This window comes from Ambystoma mexicanum, chromosome 2p (genome assembly GCF_040938575.1).
Source record: "Ambystoma mexicanum isolate Mex_15411 chromosome 2p, UKY_AmexF1_1, whole genome shotgun sequence".
NCBI lineage: Eukaryota > Metazoa > Chordata > Amphibia > Caudata > Ambystomatidae > Ambystoma > Ambystoma mexicanum.
The window spans coordinates 726,704,621-726,727,473 of NC_090923.1; positions in this window are offsets into that span (position 1 = coordinate 726,704,621).

Sequence of the window (22,853 nt, forward strand, 5' to 3'; positions counted from 1 at the left end):
TGTATGGAATGATTATGATTATTACTATCGGTATATGTATCTTGTTCCTCTGGTCTCCCGCTCTCCACCTAAACCTGCAATGTAATGGGATCAAGTCACCCCCTGTGCTTTGTGTCTTGTCAGGACGGCACTGCCTTCTATTTCTCCTTCTCTGCCAGTTCTTCTGCATTTCTCCTTCAGTGCAGTCTCAGCACGGTAAGGGCTACCGTTTCCTTTTCGTATCCACTTCCTGGGACTCCCCACCTGTAAATAGATCCCCACCGGGCTATTGCTGATGCCGTGCAGCTGAGAACTTCAACGTTCTGGCTGCGTTCTGCCAGCTTTCTCCACATGTCCATGCTGGGGCTTTCTTCTCCTGGACAGGCTATCGTTAGTCTGCTTTCTCTGAAGCCCATGTCAGACAGCTTTTCCTCATGGCTGCTGCCGACTTGCAAAGCAGCGTTCCTCACAATTTTCCACCTTCCTTGACGCAGCTTTTTTTGAAACTCCCGGGTCGCTTCTTCACGCTCTGTTGCTTCTTCTTTTATGGTGCTGTCCTGCTGCTTCCCCAGGTTTTGTTTATGTTCCATTTTCTATGTTTGAGCCATAATCGTTATGACTCCTTTGGACTTCTTTGTCCCAGTATCTAGTAGGTACTTATTTTGTATTTCTGTAGTTTTACTTGTCTCAGTACCAGGTGTGTGTTTATCATATGGTGACACATCACAATAGGAAATCAAGTTTCTTCTGGTTTTCTGCCAACAGGTTGGAGCTTATCAGACTTCTGAGTGGGAGTCTCTTCCTATGAGGTCCCGCTTGCTGCCCCACCCCAGGGGGAACATTGCGTAGCAGGCTCATCTCCTTAGCCACACAAGGAAAGGCTCCACCCTGGGAAGAAGTGACTGAATCCCGCGATTCGTGACATACCTTTTGCCTTATGATTTGTCTTCCCCTTCTCCTGCATTTTGGGTCTCATTGGGCCTCATTACACGGATGGCGGCAATGGTTAACGGTCACCGTTAATGGTAACGGTGACTGTTAACCATTACCGCCTTACTACGAGGTCCCTTAGCGGGTTGGTGCTTTAACGCCTGCTTTTTGCAGGCGTTAAAAACCAACCCGCTAAGGGACCTTGGTGCTAATTACGGCACCGCAAAATTGCGGTGCCGTAATTAGCACCTTCCCCATTCCCATTAAGCCCAATGGGGCAAAAATGGGAATGGGGAAAGGCAGTGGTGGAAGGGGGAATTACCGCCCCGCAAACCTTGGAATGGGGCGATAATTCCCCCTTCCACCAAGGCGGTGGCGGTATTTTACCGGCATGGACCAAGGTGCTAATAGCACCTTAGTCCATGTGCTAATACCGCCATCCGTGTAATGAGGCCCATTGTCTTTTTAATGTCCTGGTTATATATGACTATGGGTTGGCTTTGGGCTGTTTCACCTGTATTCCAGTCCCATATAGAATTGGGGTTCTCTAGCTCTAGATCCCACGCGTCCAAAGGAGAGTAGTTAAATAAGGATTTGTCATAGTTTTCCACTAATTTATTAAAGGTAGGGATTTCTTACTGTAAGAGTTAGAGGAATTTTTAGATAGGTCTCAACATTGCCATGGACATATGTAATCCTTGCGGGCCGCCCACCTTCTAGAGCTTTAGGGTATACCCAGTCTGAATGGACAGTAGTCCGTTTACTCCCCAAATCGATTAGAAGCCATTTACTTCTATTTGCTCATACATTTTAAAGGATTGGGAAACACAAAAATAGCTCTCTGTATTGTCTACCTCTTCGTCTGTGTCTCTTTCGTTTTCTGGCCATGCCTCTGAGGAGAACCACCCTTTTTCCATCGGTTCTTTCCTTTTGTTTTTTAGGGCAAACTCTGGCTATGTGGCCTCTTTCCCCACTGGGGAAACAAACAGGGATGAAGGGTATTGAGGGTTTTCCCCTCTCTTCTTTAGAAGAAGACATTCCCTTATGGGTAATGGGTCTTTTAAATTCTTCTCTCCTCACTGTGTTACGGGGTACCATCTTCTCTCCCTCAGATGTTTCTCTGGGCCAGTATTCTTAATTAAGGTTTTTGTATTCTTTTTTTAACATTTCTAGTGGCTTATAGAGAGATCTCCATTGTCTAGCTACGTCTGTGTATGCTTTGGCTACTTGAATGGCAGTGTTAAAAGTAGGTTTACACTGCTGTTGGGCTGCACGTTGTAAGAAGAGAGGTAAAGCAGTAACATATTGTTCTAATGCTAATGCTTCTAAGATCGCAGGGACATTTTTTTGCCTAACCACTGAGAGAGTGTCTTTTGCACCCGAGCTCCCAATTCAAAAGGGGTTTCATTGCAGAGTAAATGTATTTCGAATGGATTGTGCCCTACCACATATTCCTCATCTTTGATATATTCGTAAGTCTGCTTGCAGCTTCAGAAACATTTTTCATAGCATCCCGTGCCCTGTGTCATCGAGTTGTGGCCCTCGACGGCCTCCGTTCTGTCCTTGGTCGTGACGTTGATGCTGGTATAAGTAGCTTGCACTGTGCCGGTTACCTCAGTTATGTTTTTCCGCATGCTCGGCACACTTCAAACGGTTCATCGGCTCAGCGATTTCTCATTGCGTATTTACAATTTTCAAAGTTCTTCATAAATGTCTACACCGAACAACAGTTTGAAATGGTGCATTGATTGGAGAGGAACATGTCTATTACGGACCCACATCTGATCTGCCAGTGGTGTCTGGGTGTGAACCATAGAGTCGACGACTGCAGCTCCTGTCAGTCCATGACATTAAAGGCCTTGACGGAGAGGAAAAGGAATTTCGTGGCAGGTAGACCCCTTTCTAAATCCCCTTCTACTACCCCTTCAAAAAAGAGGTAGTCAGACGAGTCCAGGGAGGTTTCCCCTGTGAAAAAGCGCTCCAAACAATCATTCGTCCTCATCACACAAAAAGACGAAGAAATAATGCCATTGGTCACGGTCGTCTTCATCAGGTTCCTATTTTGACAGACAGGTAAACTTTCCAGCAAGTTGAAATATTCTGCTGTCTGGGAGAAAGAGCCCAATAAGGCTTCAAAACCCACTGTGTCTGGTAAAACTACAGGGTATCTCCTGATAACACTACTTGCGCGCCTAAGAGTCCGGGCAGTAAGTCTCCTCAACATCTATTGACAGAGTGTGTCTCGACACAAATTGAAGCCTAAGTATTCTGTAAGGGGTCAGAAATGTGAGATGGACACAAAGTTGTAGTTTTCTCAATGTTTGCCATTTTTATTCAGAATGAAGAGCCATGAGATAAGTGCTTATCTGTCCCTATCCTAACAAAAATGTTCCTACCTAGCAAACTAAAACTAAAGAAAGATTACCTAGTGTCCAAATGTATCTGACCCTCACACTAATACATATAACCAAGGTGTGCAATGTAAATATATTTCATTTCAGCTCAACCAAACAGTGCAAAGGTTCAATTTATGATTCCACCAAAGTACTCCTTGTGACCAGGTTTTTGGTTCCCTTCCCCTGAATCAATTCAGGAAGTCCTTTGCAAACACTTTTATTCCACAGTTCTATTCAGTTCAACACAAAATGTCTTTTCCATTCAATATGTCCTTCCGCTTGGCAAATTAAATGTCTCTTTCACAAAACACTTGTTCAGAATTAAAACAACGGTTTCCTCCGCCAAGTGTTCTTCCCAGGATGTAAAGCAGATACAAGGATACCACAATATTCTTTCAATGGAATATCTTTGATAGGACAACACAGCACATGTCTTTTGTTATACAACAGTATGTCGGGATGATAGAGTTAACAGTTTCTTTCCACAACACCTTTTTGCCACAACCACATTTCTTCAGAACAACTGTTTCTTTCCTGGTTTACTCGCCTGCCAGGGAGAAAAACTCCTATAACTATAATTGGTCTTTTCTGTTAGTAGCAATATTTGTTCCAGGGTTCTCCACACCAGTATGATATGATATGATGTGATAGGTTATTTATAATGCGCTTAATACCCAGAGTATCCATGTGAGGAGAGTTGAACAATGGCTACCTGTCTTTAAAGCCTCTTGGCAATGTGGGTTACAGGTTTCCCCAAACTGGCATCCCAAGAAAGGAGAATTGCAGCGCTGTTGCCCTTTTATCTCCTTGTCATGGTCTCTTAACTCTTGGCAATGTGGCTTACATGTTTCTCCAAGTTGATATCTCATAAAAGGAATATTTCACCTTTGTTGCCTCTTTACTCTACTTGTTTGGTATTAAAAATTATTTGTTACTGCAACATGTTCTGGTTGGAGTGCCCTGAGATTAACCTTTCCTTCAGGCCAACTCACTGGTCTCCTTTTGGTGTCCTTGCGTCCGTCCTTGCTGCTTTGGCGGACCTTCTGCAGTCTGACCATGCCGTTGACCGCTCCCGTGTAGCTTCAGATGTCTGCACGTCTCTTCTCTGGAGCCCCACCGGCTCCTTTGGGTCTCTGTGTCCTCCCACACCTGAGCAACTCATGTGGTGTCGGGAGCATGTCTCCCCCAAAGCTGGGCCTCTCTTCACGCTGCCGTCAACGACTCTGGTTCGTGCTGCGTATACTCTGCAAAACCGCATCCCTTCTCATCCCGTGTCGGCCTCTGCTGGCACTCTTCCTTTTGCTTCTGCAGCAACCACTTTTCGGCTGTCGCCGACCTTCCCGACTTCATCTGCCTCTCTCCTGACGGCTTCTGCCTCTGCTACTTCCTCCCTCAGTTGTGGCTCATTCTTGCATTTAAATGTCTTCTTAGGTGATTGGCTCTACTACAACTAGTCCACACATTCTTTTTAACCTCCCATTCTTACTAACTCTGGGTCCCTCTTACTCGCCCCAGTACCACAGGCATGGTCCATAGTGGTTTTGCTTCTTTTACATTCATTTAGGTCTGATGGCTTTGTGAACTGAGAGTTATCAGAGTTTGGAGATATAATATAAATGGTTTGTGATTTAACATCAGGGTTGGGACTTCTACCTAAGACAGAATCATGTTAATTAGAGGATGTCACATTTAATTCATGAACTGTAACGCTTACCTGGACTCCGCAGGAGCGCCCTGAGCTGTAATAGGTGTACCCAAGTTCCTTCTGAATGGACTGTCGTATGGTGCTGCAATTTTAAACAATGGCTTAGTTTTTCAAGAATAATGCTCAAAATGTCCAGTAAATTCCTCCATATATTACGTAAGATCTTTGTATTAGTGGTTTTCTTGAGCTATCCATCCTGCTCAGACGCAGAGGCGCAAGTCCTGTAGAAAGAGGAGGCTCTACTGAAGGGAACAGTGGGAATGGAATGAGGAGTGCTAAATTCACTAGAGTGGATGGAGTGTTGCTAAATGTGATAATGGAGCATGTACTTAGTATGACTAAGAATTACAGAGGGGTATTGCAATATAAGGAAACAGAGCCATTGAATATTCCTGACTGGAATGATGTAACTCTTCCCTCAATATCAGTATTACCTAGGCTACTTAAATATAATTCAAAAATGGAAGAGTAGCATCAAAAACAACTGCCCAAATAACTACTAGTGTAACATACTAGGAAGGATTTCAAATGATGTGTTCTGACCTAAATGTGCAACAACGGAAAGCAACCATCATAACCCCAACTACGAATGTACAAGGCAACAAGGTAACAAGGTAACGTTCGTTTTAAAATTACAAGACATTCATGACATTCATGACAGAACAATAGTTCCCAATTGTATGTGTTCTGACCTAATTGTGCAGCTACGGAAAGCAACGTCATGAAACCAACTACGAACGTTCAAGACAACAAAGTAACGTTCGTTTTAAAATTACAAGGCATTCATGACAGAACACTTGTTTCCAATTGTACTTGCGTGCAACTTCAGACAAAACCTCAAGGCAGGACAGCCGAAGACCACTGAACAGAAGTATCTCAGCACAAATGAATGGGTAACACTGAGGAAAATTTCTATGGAATATCGGAGGTAACTGGAAAATATGGAGTGCAGAGGTAAATAATAACGGGCAATAGTTGCTGAGGCAAACTAAGGGAAAATTAAATGAATGCCAAGACATGGATCTGAGGAGAACTGTAGAACCGCGGTACGCTGCAGCCGTAGTAAGGAACGCGAAGCGCGGTCTCCCAGGTCTCCCAGGGGGGGGCGATGGTAATAAGGAGACTTTCCAAGAATGCCTAGACCAGCAAGGTTATTTCCAAGCACAAGGCTGGCGGCCATGTTAGGAACCCAGGAAGTAGCAATTCCTAATGGAAAGCCTGATGCTAACTATGCTAACTATGTCGTGCAGCTATCCAGGAATGCCAGGTTAAAGACCAGCCTCTCCAAGTGTTCTTTTTGGAAATGGAATTCGCCATCTTGCCAGTGATCATGACAAGAACTCCCAAGATACAAACCTTATTCTGTCTGGATGACTTTTCATAGAATGTTCTTTGGGGTGGTTCATGGGAGGGACTTGTGCAGTGACAGCATGCCATTAGGTATTTTGGGAATCATAGGGTCTTCCTCCTCATACGAGGATGAATACTGCATTTCGCCCAAAGGAGTCACCACTTCCCCTTGACAGCCATCTCATACCATGTGATCCTTACTCAGAATACCACCCTCAGGGTTAGGATCAGGTAGCAGCTGCCTTCCCTTGGTCACATGGGAGAAGATTTTAGGCTGTGGTCCAGTGATTACTCACAGGTTTCATCACACTTCCTCCTCGACTACTGTAAAGGTGCAGGTAACTGTCCCATTGAAGCTAGTGCTACCGACAAAACTGTTAAAAAGTTGTTCGGTGCTTTAGACGCCTTCGATGCCATCAACGTCTTTGAAGGCATTCTATCGACTCGTCGAGGTCTTATAAGCCTTTACCGAAGGCTGATTTCTTCAAGACCATGGGGTTGATTTTTGAGGAGGAGGAAGAAGAGGATGTACTTCTTGGTTTTGAGTATGGCACTCCCTATGTGCCTGATGAGTTAATCTCAGAGGAGTCCAGATGGCAAAAGCTCATGGACGCTCTGAAGGATGCTAGTGGCTTAGACACCTCACTGAAACAGATTTCACTATTCATGACTCTTCAGGTCATACAAACCCCTCAACTAGAGCAGTGATGGGGAAAAGTCACAGAATATCTAGGATGGGGAAAACCTGTGGTAATCCTGAAAAAGGATGATATTACAGACATCCTGGATAGCAGACCCTTCCACACTGCATTATGAACCACAGTGTTGGAAAACTGGTTGAAGCCGGATACTACACCGGCGGTCAACACAAATCTGATCAAGAAATACAGGCCTGCAACAATAGACCCAGATTGCCTATCAAAACACCCCACTCCTAGAGCTTGGTGGTCCAAGAAGCCACGTCAACTTCTAAGGCCTATCTACTATCCCCCTGGATAGAGATAATAAAAGGATTGACGCCATAGGGAAGAGTTTTTTTTACATGCAGCGTGGCCCTCCAGGCCATAAATGTGACTTGTGCCTTGGCCAAGTATATGCACACCTGGGGGGACGTTACAGCTTTGGCCATAGAGCATATCCCAGAGGGGTTTCTTAGCCTGATGCAATCTCACCAATCTGGTCTAGACTCTGCAGACTTGGTAAGCAGGGCTATGGTGGTGAGTACTGTCGCCAGAGGATTCGCTTGGTTAAGGAAATCAGGTTTTGAACCCAATGTCCAGTCAAGATTCTTGGACATGCCATTTGGTGGCTCCCAGCTTTTTGGCTCCAAGGCCGATGAGAGCCTTGAAATAGTGCAGGCGTCCAAGGCGGCAGCTAAATCGTTGGGAGCAACGATACGCCAGCCTCAACAATCTCAAGGGTCTTCCCTTTTTGTTTCTACTCTTCAATTGCTAGAGGAAGAGGCCAATTTACATAGAGGGGCCAAAGAATAGCAGCCTGTGGCTCACAAGGACAGGAGGGAAAACTCTTCTCTCAGCCTCTGCTTTTTTGCCCTCTGCTTCAGCAACAGCCCTAAAACCCCTTTGAGTCCTTGGCTCACAGGATTGTAGTGGGGGGCAGGATGACTCAGCATTTGGAGAGTTGGCGGGGCATAACCTTCGATGCTTGTGCACTGCAGACAGTGGCTCACGGCTACTGCCTCCCTTTCTTAAGAAGACCCCCAAATTGTCCTCTATGCGGCCAAACCTTAAAAGATGTGCATCTGCTCCTCCTACAGGAGATCTTCACCTTGCTGGAGAAAGGTGCGATAGAGTTTGTACCTGTAGCTCAGAAGAAATAAGGTTGGTACTCTCCCTGTTTTCTAATACCCAAGAAGGACGGAGGACTGCGACCCATCTTGGTCTTTAGACGCTTGAACAAGTTCCTTAGGAAGGACAAGATTGTAACTCTTTTGCAGATCCTTGAGGCCCTTCGACATTGGTTGGTTTCATTGGATCTTCAGGATGCTTACTTTCTTGTGCCAATTCATCACAAACACAGAAAGCAACTGAGGTTCACAGTTGGCGTTGTCACTATCAGTTTCGGGTCCTGCCATTCAGGCTCACCTCTGTCCCGAGGGTCTTCACCAAGATCATGGCAGTGGTTGCCGCAAGTCTAGGGAGGGATGGGATTCACATCTACACAGGCTTTGGATCATCTGTCATACTTGCCACTTCCTTCACAGGCTGGGCTTCTCCTTGAATTTCAAAAGTGCCCCTTGACACCATCTTGGAAGCTTTAGTTTATTGGAGCGGTCCTGCATTTGTCCTCGGGGGAAAGCCTTGCCCACCGAGTTGAGGGCTCCACATCTCTCGCAGGTGGTCCAAAAGTTTCAGAGTGCCCAATATCTTCTGACCTTCGACTTTCTAAGGTTGCTCGGCCTTGTGGCATCCTGCATTTTCCTGTTGCCAGAAGCCTGTTTGAGAATGAGGTCCCTTCAGCGGGCCCTCAGATCCCAGTGGTCACAGTTCTCCGGCAGAATGACAGACCTTCTTCAGGTCCCCAACAAGGTCACCGGATCTCCTGTTATGGGGTGCCTGTCGGTAGAACTTGATGACAGGAGAACCTTTCTGGCAACCATGGCCGGAGATAATAATTGTGACAGATGCCTCCCTCACAGGGTGGGGAGCATGCATGAATGACCTTTCAATCACTGGTTGTTGGTCACAGTCGGAGTCCGAACTTTGAATTAACCTTTTAGAGCTGAGAGCAGTCAGACTAGCGCTGATGGTCCTGATAATGACAGACTATGCAGTGGCCATGTACTACCTCAACAAGAGAGGAGTGCTAGGGTCACTATTGCCGTAGCCGGAGAAGAAAACAAAGAGGTGGATGCTCTGAGCAGGCAGAGCACTTTCGCCCACGAGGGGGAGTTGGCTCAGGAAGTCCTTCTGGAGATTTTTGCCCTTTGGGGAACCCCTCATGTGGATCTGTTTGCATCCTGTGTCAACAGGAAGTGCGGCCTATTCAGCTCCAGGGAATTTCCTAAGACAGGAGCTATAGGAGACGCGTTCGTAGTGGACAGGGAAGTTCCACTTCTGTACTCGTTTCCACCAGTCCCCATCATTCGTCATGTCCTCAGGAGGTTGAGGAAGTTTGGGAAATCCATGATCCTCATTCCTCCGGATTGGGCCAAGAGAACGTGGTACCTAGAACATCTGCCCTCCAGTTCGTCTTCCCCAAAGAGAGGACTTACTCTCGCAAGATGGGGGTCTCCTTCATCCAGAAATCAGTACTCTGAACCTTCACGCTTGGTTTCTGAGAGAATAAGATGCAAAGAATGGGACCTTCCGGAAGATCTAATGGAGGTGTTGCTTTTGGCCAGAAGGCCAGCAACAGAATCCCTGTACCGCTAACGTTGGAATACATTTTGAAGTTGGTGCAGAGATAAGTTATGATCCTTTTACATGTAAAGCGTCTACCGTGTTATCATTTTTGCTACATCTGTCCCATCAGGGGCGTCAGGTTTCTACGGTAAAGGGTTATTTGGTGGTGCTTTCCATTTGTAAGCGTTTGCCGGATGACGGTTCCTATTTCAAAGTCCCTATAGTAATTCAGTTCTTAAAGGGACTAACAGACATCTTTCTCCCGGTTCCATTTATTGTACCAGTGTTGGACTTTAATTCGGTGGTCAGGTACCTAATGGGGGCAGCTTTTGGACCCTTATATTCTTGTCCCCTCAGAATGTTTCTTCTGATGGCAATTACACCAGCCCTTCAAGCTCTTTCTTCCAAACCACCCTTTACAACCTTTTTTTTAAGGATAAGGTGCTTTTGAGGGTGTCAGGAGTTCCATTTAGCGCGAAATATTGTGTTGCCTGCTTTTTGTCCACCTTTTCATCTCTCTAGGAAGGAGGAGAGATTACATTGCCTAGACCCTAGGAGGGCCTTGAACTTCTATATTTCCAGAATGTCCAGAATGAGGCAAGATGACCAGCTCTTTGTGGGCTATTCAGGCCACACATTTTGACAAGCTGTCACCAAACAAACCATCTCTTGCTGGATAATTTTATGCATTTCAGAATGCTATACATGGGCTGGCAAAGAACTACCCAATGGTTTAAGAGGGCATCCACCTGAGGAGTGGCTACTTCTGCTCTTCAAAGAGGGGGGCCAGTGCAAGACCTTTGTGGCAACTTGGTCCTCTTAGCAGACTTTCAGCAAATAGTATTGCCCGGATTGCATGTAAGGTCAGGAGACAAGATTTGGCAAGGCTGTACTTCACAACCTTAATCAGCAATAAATGCTCTGTTCCCACCTCCTCCCACATAACTGTTTTGGGAGTCGGTGAAAGAAGAGGAATTTGTGGGAGGACACAATCCATTCGAAGAACACATTACTTTCCCCTGGTGATGTTCTTTTGACTGGATGCTCCTCCCACGTATTCCTCATCGCCCTCCCATCCTTGACCTCTAAAGTACTGAGAATTTCTGTATTTTTACACCTTACTCTCGTTCAACGTCTGGGTCATACCTTTAAGACAGCTGAGCTAGAGAGGAAAAAACTCGAACTGAGGCAATGGGCGCCACGCAAGCTACTTATATCAATGTCACGGTCAAAAACAGGACGGAGGCTGTTGAGGGCCACGAATTGACGACACAAGGCGCACGAAACTATGAAACATTTCTGAAGTTGCAAGCAGATTTACGAATATATCAAAGATCAGGAATATGTGGGAGGAACATCCATTCGAAAGAATATTACCAGAGGTAAGTAATTTGTTCTTCTCTGAACATCTTGCTGTAAAGATTTTCAAACTAGTGACAATTGTGGAGTTAATCCAGGAAAAGTAGGTGCGCTCTGGTAGCCAGTATTTAACTGAATATGTCAAATGATGGATAGATGCAGTGTCTGATCAAGTCAGGCTAACCCCGACCCAATAAAAAAATCCACAGTTTAAAAGAGATTAGATCAGAACATCTGTGCTTATCTAATTATGTTTAGGTAGAAATAATATGTGTTTTTTCAGTGTATCCGACCCTCTCCGTTTTAATCTCATTAAAAGGGGTAATCCCTTACGGATTAATCGTCTGATAGGACACCTGTAACTCCCCTTTCAAGAGAGGGACGAAATAGCAGGTTTTAAGAGATTAAGCCCATATTAATTGGGTGGCCAACTTCTGAAAATTAAGAAAGAACACCCTTAGGTCCTTGTCCTCCTGATAGGGTTGTACGACTACAACCTGTCTAACCCTTCTTGGAATCTTTGATCCGTCTGTATTTGTTGGTCAACCAGGTGGCCCAAAATATTTTTTAGAGTACTCCTGTGTGGTCTAATTTCCCTGACAGTTATTAGAGCTTGATCCCCTTCTGGATTTTTCTCTCCTCGGTTGTTGGATTTATCGCTAATTTCTGAGTCCTCTAGTAAATTAGATGTTAAAAGGGTTGGTACCTGTGCGGATGGGGTGGTCTTCTTAGACTAGGTCTTATGCCAGATGACCCAGTAGGAGGAAGTTTGTCAATGGGAGTGGCCATATATTTTCATTGGAGAAAAAAGAATGTCTTGTTTCGTAGTGAGTTTTCTCTATATCGGGAATTTAACATCCCATTTCTGACACCATATGTGGTAGGTCATAAGGAGACAGACCAGGACTTTCCATGTCAAGATGTGTTTATTGTAAATAATAGAAAATGCCTGACATTGTGTTTCCCTACCTAACACAACTAAACTGGAGTGCTTGTTGTGATGCTGGAAATGCATTGGAGGGGCAGGGACACCTTGTCCTATACTTCTTTACTCTGGGTGTTCTGCTTATTTTCTGCGCAGGAGTCCAGTCAGTGCAGCTCTTTTCTTTTAGTTCTTGGTGAATAGTACCGCTGGGATACCCTTGGGGCGCCCATGGGTAGGGGTACAACCCTGTACCCCTGGTGTATGGTTTTGGGCACGTGTGTTGCCCACAGAGCAGAGTATGTGCTGGTGGCAGCTATATGCAGATGTGACCGTGGCTCTAGATATCCTCCATTTCTGGTATACCCGGGCCCTGCCAGAGGAATCAATGTATTCCTACACAACTGCAAGGCGACCACTGGTGGGCTATTCGTTTCCTTTGCCTTACCCCCTTGTTTCTCTAATTCCTGAGAAGCCCTAGCTCTGTTCCCTTTCCCTGAATGATTGTTGGTTGGAAGCGTCATATATGACTAGGCCTTCGCAGGGACTGCTTGTTGTGGGCACACCCTTGGGGCAGAGCCTGCCTGAATGGATTGAGGTGTCAATATGCATTTTGTGTTGTGGGTGTCTGGTTTTGTTTGTGGGACACAATGCCTGAGCCAGCCCTGACTAAAACTGGAATGAATGCAGTGTAGTGCACTGAAAGACTCGGGAGTAGCCCCAATCCGCATCCTGTGTTGTGGGTGTCTGGTTTCTGGTGAAAAGCCTGAATGCCTATGAGCCTGATTGGGTGCTGCCTGCATGAATGCACGTGTGTGAGTGGCTGGCTGAGACTGGCTAAGCCTGAGTGAATGGAGAATGTTTAGTATAACAGGGGGCCTCACACTTAACTCCTTGTCAGAAGCTGTATCAAGAAACCTGCAGCCAAAGCTGAAGTCATCTTAAGCTTGCATCCTATAGTCCAGCTGAAGGAAGACGTCTGCGGCTCAACATTTTCAAGCAAACCGAAAGCTGCTGTGCTGACTCAAGGACTGAACCAGAGAGGACCTGGATAGGCAACTTCTTCCCGAGCTACGAGGGAAAATCGTGCAACTGCTTCTCTTCACCAAAAGTGTCCTGGAAGCTAGTCCTATGTTCCTGCCTTCCGGAGAAGGGATCTTCGTGGGCCCAGAAGAGGAGTACCTGAACCTCTAGAAGCCAGGAAGTTCGTCTGTGTTGCCCAGGGTCCAGAAGAGTGTTCATGACTGCTCGAAGCCAGGTTGCTGAGTATCACCCGGAAGAGGGTGTACCCTGGCATAGTGCTGCTTGACATCCAGATCTGCGAAAGGTCCAAATCATTGAATAATCCTTCAAGGGACATCACTGCCACAACATCTGTCCACTTGTCCACTCCAGAGAAGGTCTGGGCCTCTGCCTGCAGTGGAGTGTCCGAGTATCCGAGACCTACTTCTGCACCCCCCAGGCCTTGTCATGGTCCACAGCAAGTTTCACCTTAGTTGGACATCCAGAGTCGGAGTAATGGCCTGACAATGGAGACCACAGCAAATAACAAAAGTACTGCCTTTCCGACACTGCTTGGTTCCCTTCTTCTTCTCACCATCGATATCCCAGCGACTCCTACTTCCCAAAGGGGTCTCGTCGAGTAAGGCCAAGAAACGGCACCACTTCGCCTGCCAAGGCACCCCAGGTACTGTGACAAGGAACATCTTCCATCTTCAGGATTCATCCAGGGGTCCCAGATTTGTCTTGGAACCTGTCCTCCTGTGGCTTCTCAGATACTTTGGGGGTAGTTGGTCCTGTAGAAAAAGAAGAACATATTTGGACTGGGCTATAATATACAAGATAAAGTACACTTTAACATTTCCCTTACAAGTTGCCCATATAGGGGGAATCCCAACACAGTTTTGCTTATCTACTTTAAAGAAAGCATTCTGCAAATGTTCCTAATCTAACCTGCCTTTCTACAGTAATGTCTATGCACTGTCCAATGCTTTATGATTCCTATGCTTTTTAATAACTGTCGGCAGTTGTTGCATTCTAAATTGAGCCTAAAGTATATTGTGATACAACATAGATATGCATATATTTACTATTATTTGGCTAGTGTTACCCGAGTACAAAGTGAGTTATTTATTGATGTATATATTATTTTTATATTTTTTTATTGTAAAATCTTCAGTTTCAATACAAAGAGTTAAACTTTTGTTACAAAAATTCATCCAATATCAATTTTTCCTTTTCGGAGAGTTGGCAAAACAAGAAACAAAAGAAAAGAACACAACCACAATGATAGGCTAGTGAGAGTAAGGTCAGGGAAACTTTCATCTAGTTAATTAAAGTCCAGCAGATTGACCATTTACTATTGACACTTCTGCATCATTGTGCATTTCAAGGTTTCCATTTGCTAGAATCATGTCCATATAGTCAATCACTGCGTAACACAATTTTATGTTGTTCCCTGAAATAACGTGGGTCCACCACGCGTCCATATCTTTATTAATTGGAGCAAATCTTCCAAGATGGAGTGTTTGTAGATTTCTTGTTCCTGTACAGGCAATCAATAGATGTTTCGAGGATTCAATTGCAGATTTGCAGAAACGACATTGATTGTCTGCCGTGTCGTTGTCTCTTCTTAACCATAACATTTAATTTTTTTGAGACCGTTCAATCTAAGTCTTAAGAGTTGTTCAAAATGATGTCTTGTGGGACAGTGTAACAAATATCTAGGAGGCACATTTAGCTTGTTTTCACCAATTCCTAGAGACAATGCAGACTTAAGATTTGAGCGTTTTTCCAGATTGGTTATCCAGGTCCAGGACTCAAATTTCTTTTTGGCAATTTGCAGGCATTTTAACAGATCGTTTCTCTTTATATCGGCAGCTGTCAAGATCTCATAAAAGGTGACATCCAGGCATTTAAGAGGCCAGTCTCCGGGGGTTCATTTTGGGTTTTAAATATCTGATATGCTGAAATGGAATGGCTCAAGAGCAGTTTTCGCATTGTCATCAACGACTTCCACATGACCGTAGAATGCAGTGAGTTTAGAGACCATTCATATCTGATTGCTGTCATTGAGATGTGTTGAGGTAGTTTTAGTACACAGCGCCATAAGCGACCCTCTAACATATGCCAGGTGGTCTCGGGGATGTTCCAACCTGCTTCTGCACCAAATTCAATTGCAGGTAAAACCTTTTGCCAATAAAAGGTTAATACTGGAGCTAACGTGAACTTTCCAAATTCTTTATATAGTTTGGCACCTTGCAGTCCAAACTTTGTCATCTTGTTTTTTAGAACTTGGATCCATGTGCCTTTGCAGATTGAATTGTTAAACAAGATTCCTAAGTAGCGTATTGATGTAACGCTCAGATTTTTGCCCGCAATTTGCCATTCGAATGATTTGTCTTTTTGGTTTCCTGGCGGCCCAATGGCCTTTATCTTGGTTTTTGTTGTGTTTATTTCTAGGTCATTGGGCCTCATTACTAGTCTGGCGGTAGCCGTACTGGAAAAACCAGCAGGCTGCTGCCGCCGGACCCGAAATACCATTCCGCCTCCGTGATTGCCGGAATCACCGGGGCATTACAACCCTGGTGACCCGGTAATTCCGGAGGCGGAATTCCTTAAAGCTCCATTCCCATGGAGTCCCATTGGACTCCATGGGGATGGGGACCATGGAAATACTGGTTCTGTCTATGACCGAGCTGGTGTTTCCATTTCCGCCTGCAGGCGGGTGGTATTACTCCTGCCGAGGTCAGACCTGGCGGGAGTGACACCTCCCGCCTGCAGGACTCGGAATCAGCCGGTCCGGAATCAACGGTGGCGGCGGATTTACCGCCACCGTTGTTTCCGAACTGGCAGGGTCATAATGAGGCCCATAGTCTCTCAAATACTCATAGAGTTTGGTCAGCAATCGGTGTAAGCCAATCTGAGTACAATCTATTAAAACCAAGTTGTCTGCATATATTATACATGTTATTGGTACGTTGTTAATTTTTGGCTAAAAGCATTGTACTTGAGCCAGGTCAGTTGGCAAGTCCGATATGAACATCTTGAATAGTTCTGCGGCTAAGGGCCAACCTTGCTTTACGCCTTTTCCGGTTTTTATGATGTCTGACAAGTCGCCCGTATTGAGTCTTATTCGTACAGACGTGTTCGTATGCAAAGTTATTACAGGGTCTAACAGGGCTGCAGGGCATTTCCAGTGCGATAGTTTATACCAGAGCTTTCCACGGTTGATACTATTGAAGGCCTGTCTCATATCGATAAAGGCAAGGTATCGTTTTTTTCTAGCTTTCAATGTTTCCAGTTTCAGTATATTTAAGATCAAGAGATTTACATCAACGCCAACTCCTTCTGTGAAGCTTGTTTGGCGAACATCGACAGTCTTGGCAGACTGCGCCCACTCAGCCAACTTCTGCTGAAGAAAAGAGCCAAAAATCTTGCCAATAGTGTCGAGAAGGGCAATCGGGCGACAGTTTGCTGGATCGTCCCGATTGCCCTTTTTGTAAATCGGAACGACACAGCCGTCAGCCATGATTCTGGTATCAGTTTAGATGTCATTACTCGAGCAAACAATAATTCGATGAATTGGGCCCACTGTGATGTATGCTTTTTGAGCATTATGTTGGAGATTAAGTCAGGGCCAGCCACTCATGAGTTTTTTAGTCTTTTAATTGCCATTTCGATATCGTCCTGAGTGATCTTCATTCCCCATAGGGCATCGTAATTGCTGGTCTTGACCAGAGGTTCCCATACTGGCTGACTGCTGCAAAGTGATTTTCCCATGCGATGCCTGTGATTTTATTAGAGATGATAGTTGAGAATTTTAAATGGCCTCCATTGAGAATGGTCCAGATGTCTCTGATGTTTCTCTTTGCCAATAGCTTCATCATTAGTTCCACTCGATTCTGGTCAGTTATCATGGCTTGTTTTTTTTCCCAATTTCTATACTGCTGTCGCCTTTGTTTAACCGCTGAGGTGGCATCTGTAGTCGTTAGTGTTTTTTCAGCTGTCTCAAGTCGCGCCTTAGATTTTTATTTGCGCTATGAATTATGTTGCTGAACATGTGTGAAGATAATTTGCTAGATTCGAAGCTGCAGGTGTCTGTGTAAGGTGTGTCAGCAGAGGAGCATAATCGACCACCTGATGATGATCTGCATTAGCAAATTTGAATGTCAGCGGATTTATTTCGGATCCATTTATCCGTAGACGATTACCGCCATTATATACAGTAACTGGTAATTCATATCTTTGAGGAGACGGAACCTGTTCCATTACGAAGCGGAGACATAAGAGGTCATGGACACTGTTTTTCGTCGGAATTACTTGCATGTCAATAGTCCTTTTGACTACATTACGTGATGCCCAGATATAATCTAGTATTTTCTGGGTTTGGGCACCTTGCCACATGGATTTCGGAGGCTGATCCCCTTTACATTGCCATTCAGCATTCAACAATTTCTTGATGTCATTGCTGTTTGCCAGATTAGTCTTTTGAACTGCGCAATCCTCTGAGAGACCTGCAGTAAACGGGCTGCTTGATCTAATTGACACCAGTCTGCTGCTGCACGTAACGTTCTCCGTATATATTTATCTGAACCTTATTTTATATACAATATCTGAGGTAGCACATGACAAAGTGTGTGGACATTCCTTTGGGGGGCTTGGGGATTCACTGTACTTAAGAACCAGCCTGCATCACCTCCTGCGAGTCTCAGCCTGGCTGCTTGTCTAACGTTACCAATTGAGAACCTTGGCTGGGGAGCTCTGTGTCTCTACCCCAACTGTACAGGAGGCAGAAATACAGACACCAGCTCCAGTCTTTACACTGGTTGCAGAGCAGTGGAATCACTGGTTTTAAGACCCATTGTTTAATCTTGCTACTACAAAACATCCACACTTTTGCTTTAGGGTTTAGTGGTATATACTAGAAAACATCACTACAGTGGAACCTATTGCAAATGGTAAATTGACTAGGATGAACTTAGAAGCTCCACAGAGTGCTTGTGACGTGTGAGAAATATACTTTGAGGATAAGTCTAGGGCAGATTTTATAGCTGCCCTTGTGGATTTCCAGACAGATTGTGACACTTATGATGAAAGTGGGGAGGGCTTTGATGACGGGGACCTTGCAGCTTGTGAAGTCATAGATGCTTCCCATATGATTGCCATCTCTCCTGTCACTTCAGTTCTAAAGCCCAGCATTGTTTCTCAGGGGACTACCCTGGAACTATTAGCCTTTGAATACAACAAGTTGGGGACTGAAGCCGAGTTCAAGAAAGAGGAGTTCACAACAAGTTAAACTCAAGGACGGAGACCTTGAGCTCAAGGACAGAGACCTTGAGCTCAAGGACAGAGACCTTGAGCTCAACGACAGAGACCTTGAGCTCAAGGACAGAGACCTTGAGCTCAGCAACAGAGACCTTGATCTCAAAGACAGACACTGACTGTCAAAGACTCCAGCTGGAGAAAGCTAATGTGGAAACTTCAGCTAGACCAGTTGAGAGTGTCAGGTCTGCTGCTACCAAGTTTATTTAATATTTGGTTGGTATGTATTCGGAGGGTTCTAATATCCTCCAATGGATAGAGACATTTGAGATGGCTTGTGGTATTCATGATGTTGATCATAGGGTTTGGGGCTACATGTTTATTGAGTAGAGTACCTCAGACTGGTTATGACTGTAGTCTGAAGTTGAGTGTGGAAGAAAGAGGCCAGTATGAAAGTATAAATGCTGCTTTGATTGCCAGGTTCTGGCAAGACACCTACCCAGTATACCTTAAAAGGTTCAGGGAACATAAGAAGAGAGAAATGTGTCTTGGGCTAACTGGGTGAGTGCTGTCCATATGAACATGATGGGGTGGATTGATGGATACAAGGTGAAAACGTTTGTTGAATTATCCTACTTTTCTTTTTAAAGCATTTTTCTGAAACTTGTTCATCAGCGCTGCATCAGTACATTGCTCACCAGAAAATTTTAGATCCCTTTAATTTGGCCAAGCTGGCTGACAAGTGGGTCTCCCACAGGGATCCCCCTATGGATCCCAGTCGGAAGGACAAGGACAAGGAAAAGGAGACCGCTCAGAAACACGAGGAGTCCAAAAAGCATCCCCAGTCAAATACACCAAAACCTCCCTCTCCTAAATTGTAAAAACCTGGTGGGGATAACTCTAATGGAGGTGGGAGTAAGAGTAGTGGTGCTCCTTCTGTAAAGCAGACTACTAGTGATCCTAATTCAGTTCCTCACATACCTGGCGCTTGTTGGGGATGCGTGGCCAAGGATCACAGGAAGGGTGACCCCAAGTGTAAAGGTAAGTCCCTTGGAGTCCAAGCTGTCAGTCTGGCCTACCCTTACCCTATGCTTGAGGTGGAGGAAACTGCCCTCACCTCTCCAGGAATCACCTTTGGTGCTCCTGCAGAAATTTCCTTAGTTTCAGTTTTATTTGGAGCCTGGGATCAGCACTCAGAAGTGCTGAATACTAGCCTACTGAATACTGAGACATTTTTGAGAGGTGTCCTCATGAATGATGGCCAGCCTTCCACTGGTTTGTGAGACACTGGGGCTAGCATGATAGTGGTGGACGGGACCCTGCTCAGGCTATTGGATTATGTAGGTGCTCTTCTGAGAAGCTATCGGGTTAGCTGGTGGGCATCCCGAACCAGCCCCTGTAGCCTTAGTCACCATCCAGATTGATGAGAAGACAGCCAAACTTCCTGTAATTGTACAAGACAATGTGCCTTCCCATGTGCTGAGGGGAAATGGCTTAGCTGATTTGGGGTTGGTTTCAGATGGGCCACCCCTGGCTGCTGCTGCAGTCACTAGGTCACAGGCCAAACGGTCTGACTGGTGGTCAGTTACCCATGCCAAAGGGTAAACCCAATGCAAGAAGGAAGAGCAAGAAGGCCACCTGTGTGATGGGGACACCTTCTCTCCCTGCTGCTTCAGTGGTGCCCACTGTGGACCAAGCTCCTGAGGGACTGGACCCAGTGGTGACCCTAGACTCCACTCCTGAGGGAGAAACGCCTGAAGACCCTCCTGATGGAGAGAAACTTAATCCAGAGGATCACCCTGACCTTTAAGGGGGGATTTTTTTAACGGTCCAAGAGTGTGCCACTCACTTGAGGGTTCGAGAAAGCAGGCCCAGGCACAAGGTGAAGTGCCTAGGTTTTTAAGGATTTATTGGTAGTATGTAGTATTGGTCTCATTGGGCCTTGCGCAATGAGGTGTCGGCTGAGCGGGGTCGGCCATGCCTGGAAGGAGTGACATCTGTGCGAGGAGAGACGGTTGGTGAGGCGATGGAAAGCTGGAGTCCGGTGGGGCTCATTCGTCTGATCTTCTTTATTCCCCTTCATATATTTAGCTTACTTAAGTCAGTATAATAAAGTCCTGTTCCGCAACCCATATTACGTGTCCTCGCCTACCTTACAATATTGCAAGTGGCGACGAGGATGGGATGAAGAAAGATCATCAGTGTTAGGGAGAATTCTCTGTATTGGCTAATTTCCCAAACCTAGTTAGTCCCCCAGCAGCTTTGCTGGATTTTTGGGGTTTAATTTTTTCTCCTGCTAAGAGCGAGACTCTTTTTCTCTCACTCTTAGGCATGATTTGAGAATGTCCTTTGACTTTGTAATGTGTTTTATGGGCTATGGGGTCTTTTACTCCATAGGGCTGCATGTCTTTTTGGTAAGTGTGTTACACAGCACCCTCAGTGCAGTAACACAGGGGTGTCATAGTGGCCCCCAAACACAGACTCCATACCCTGGGACTGACTACTGTCTCCCAGGGCATGTAAAGCCACTAGTCTTAAATTGTGAACAGAACCAGTACAGAGTTTCTGGCTGGTGGCAGTGGTTACCATGCAAAATATTCCACCAGAATATTTCCTATGTGATTTTCCCAATTTTAAACGCACCACTTTTTGGTGCAATGTTAAAGATACCGCCGGGTTATTTATTTAATATTTATTCCCCGGTTGGGTCTTTTTGCCAGGACTCGGTTTTAAAATGGCGTTTGTGTTCGCCTCTGTAACTCCAACCCAAGTCGAGCCCATTGTTCCACTTTTGGCGGGCTTCTGCACAGAAGCCTCCAAAAGTGGTGCCACTCTGTCTGGGTCTACAGGATGTGTGGGAGGGGGGAATAGGCAACTCAAGTCGCACTCTTGTGTGATTGGCCCATTGGTGAGCCGCCCGGCTCACCACTTAGCATGTTTGAGTGACAGCTAGGACTGATGAATGGGGGTTTTCTGCATAGAAGCAAGGATTTGGGGACTGGAACTTCAGAAGTCGCCACAGGACCTAAAGAATCCGAAGAGGGAGAAGCTGAGCCGACCTGCAACGACGACACCACCGGTGGAGCCCTGCTGAACCGAACTCACCACTTCCCAACGACAGAGAAGATCTTCTTCCTGGAGAGTTTTCTTCCTTTGAGCTGGTGGGGTTAACCAGTTCGCCTTTATTTTGCCTTCCTGGATCGTCTCGTGGTCGAAATGCCCGTGCCAAGCACCCAGGCGGCCAGATAGCCACGCTTCACCACTACCGCGAATAAAAGGGTAGTACCTTTTAACAGGGAAACTCCGCGGCTGGTTTCTTCCCTGGCGTGCAACGACCTCCAGCTTTCCTCCACGTCGAGATCTTCTCTCCCCCTGGACGAAGCACCGACTTGCACCCGCTGCCAGGAACAACTGCCCCCGCTGGAGCTTTCTCGCCATTTCAGGTACTGTGTCCCGCCTAGTTTCCCTTGCAACAGACTGTTCAAGGTGTCCCGTAAATCCTTGACTCTCTATCCTGGGGTGACCTCGGACCTGTTAACATTACCTTTCTGAACTTATCCCACTCCTTTTTGAACTATCTGTAAGGACCTTTAAAGTGTACTTCAACTGTGTGATCTTGGGCACATTCCGCCTTGCTCTCTCCAAGAGTTGGCCTGGCCTATGAACTTTTCACTCTACAGTAGACCCTGCCTTTCTTGACTTGCTGTGGTTCTTTAAAAGTGTTGGTATTGTGTGTTTTCCTATTTCTGCCTTTTCTCTCCCTTTTTAAATCATTATTGGAGTGCCATCTATGGTTACGCACTCAACTCTGTTTTGCTAAATAAGTGGTGTACTAACCTAGACTTGTCAAATAATTAATTAGGGAGGTGTATATATTTCTAGTGACTATTTGAACTTGCTTGACATATTAGTGCCAGTGTATTTTTACAAGTGTGTTTTAAAATAAATAATTATACTCTACTTACTGCCTAACTCTTCTTGAGAGAAGTCTGACTGCTCAGCCACAGCTACCAGGTAAATCTGGGTGGTGCAGTCTGCTACCAATTGGGTTTACTGCTAACACCTGTAGTCTTAAACTTTTTGCAGTGGTCCCTAAGGGAACTGCACAGGTTTCTGCCTAACAATCAGCGAGTGGCACAAAGGTTATGCAGCATCCCTTTGTCAATGAGGAACGAAGTAAAGATTAAATTGAAGAAATTGGAAGATCAGGTCATCATAGAAAGCATAGATGCCAGTGAGTGGGTGTCACTTCTTGTCGTCCTGATAAATGAAACCGGGAAACGGGGAAACTCAGAATATCTGTCGATATGAGTGTGTAATGTAATTCCGGAAAGACACCCACTACCCAACATACAGGAGATTATATCCACAATTGGCCCAGCTACATTTTTCTCCATGTTTGACTTAGCATCGGCGTATCACCACTACGAATCGAAAGCTTTGACAGCGTTCATCACAACAGAGAAGTTATTCCAGTACAAGACGGATGCCATTCAAACTTTTATGGAGATGAAGGCATCATGTGTTTTCAGGATGACATACTGATACATGCTGACAACCTGGAACTTCATAATGAAAAACTG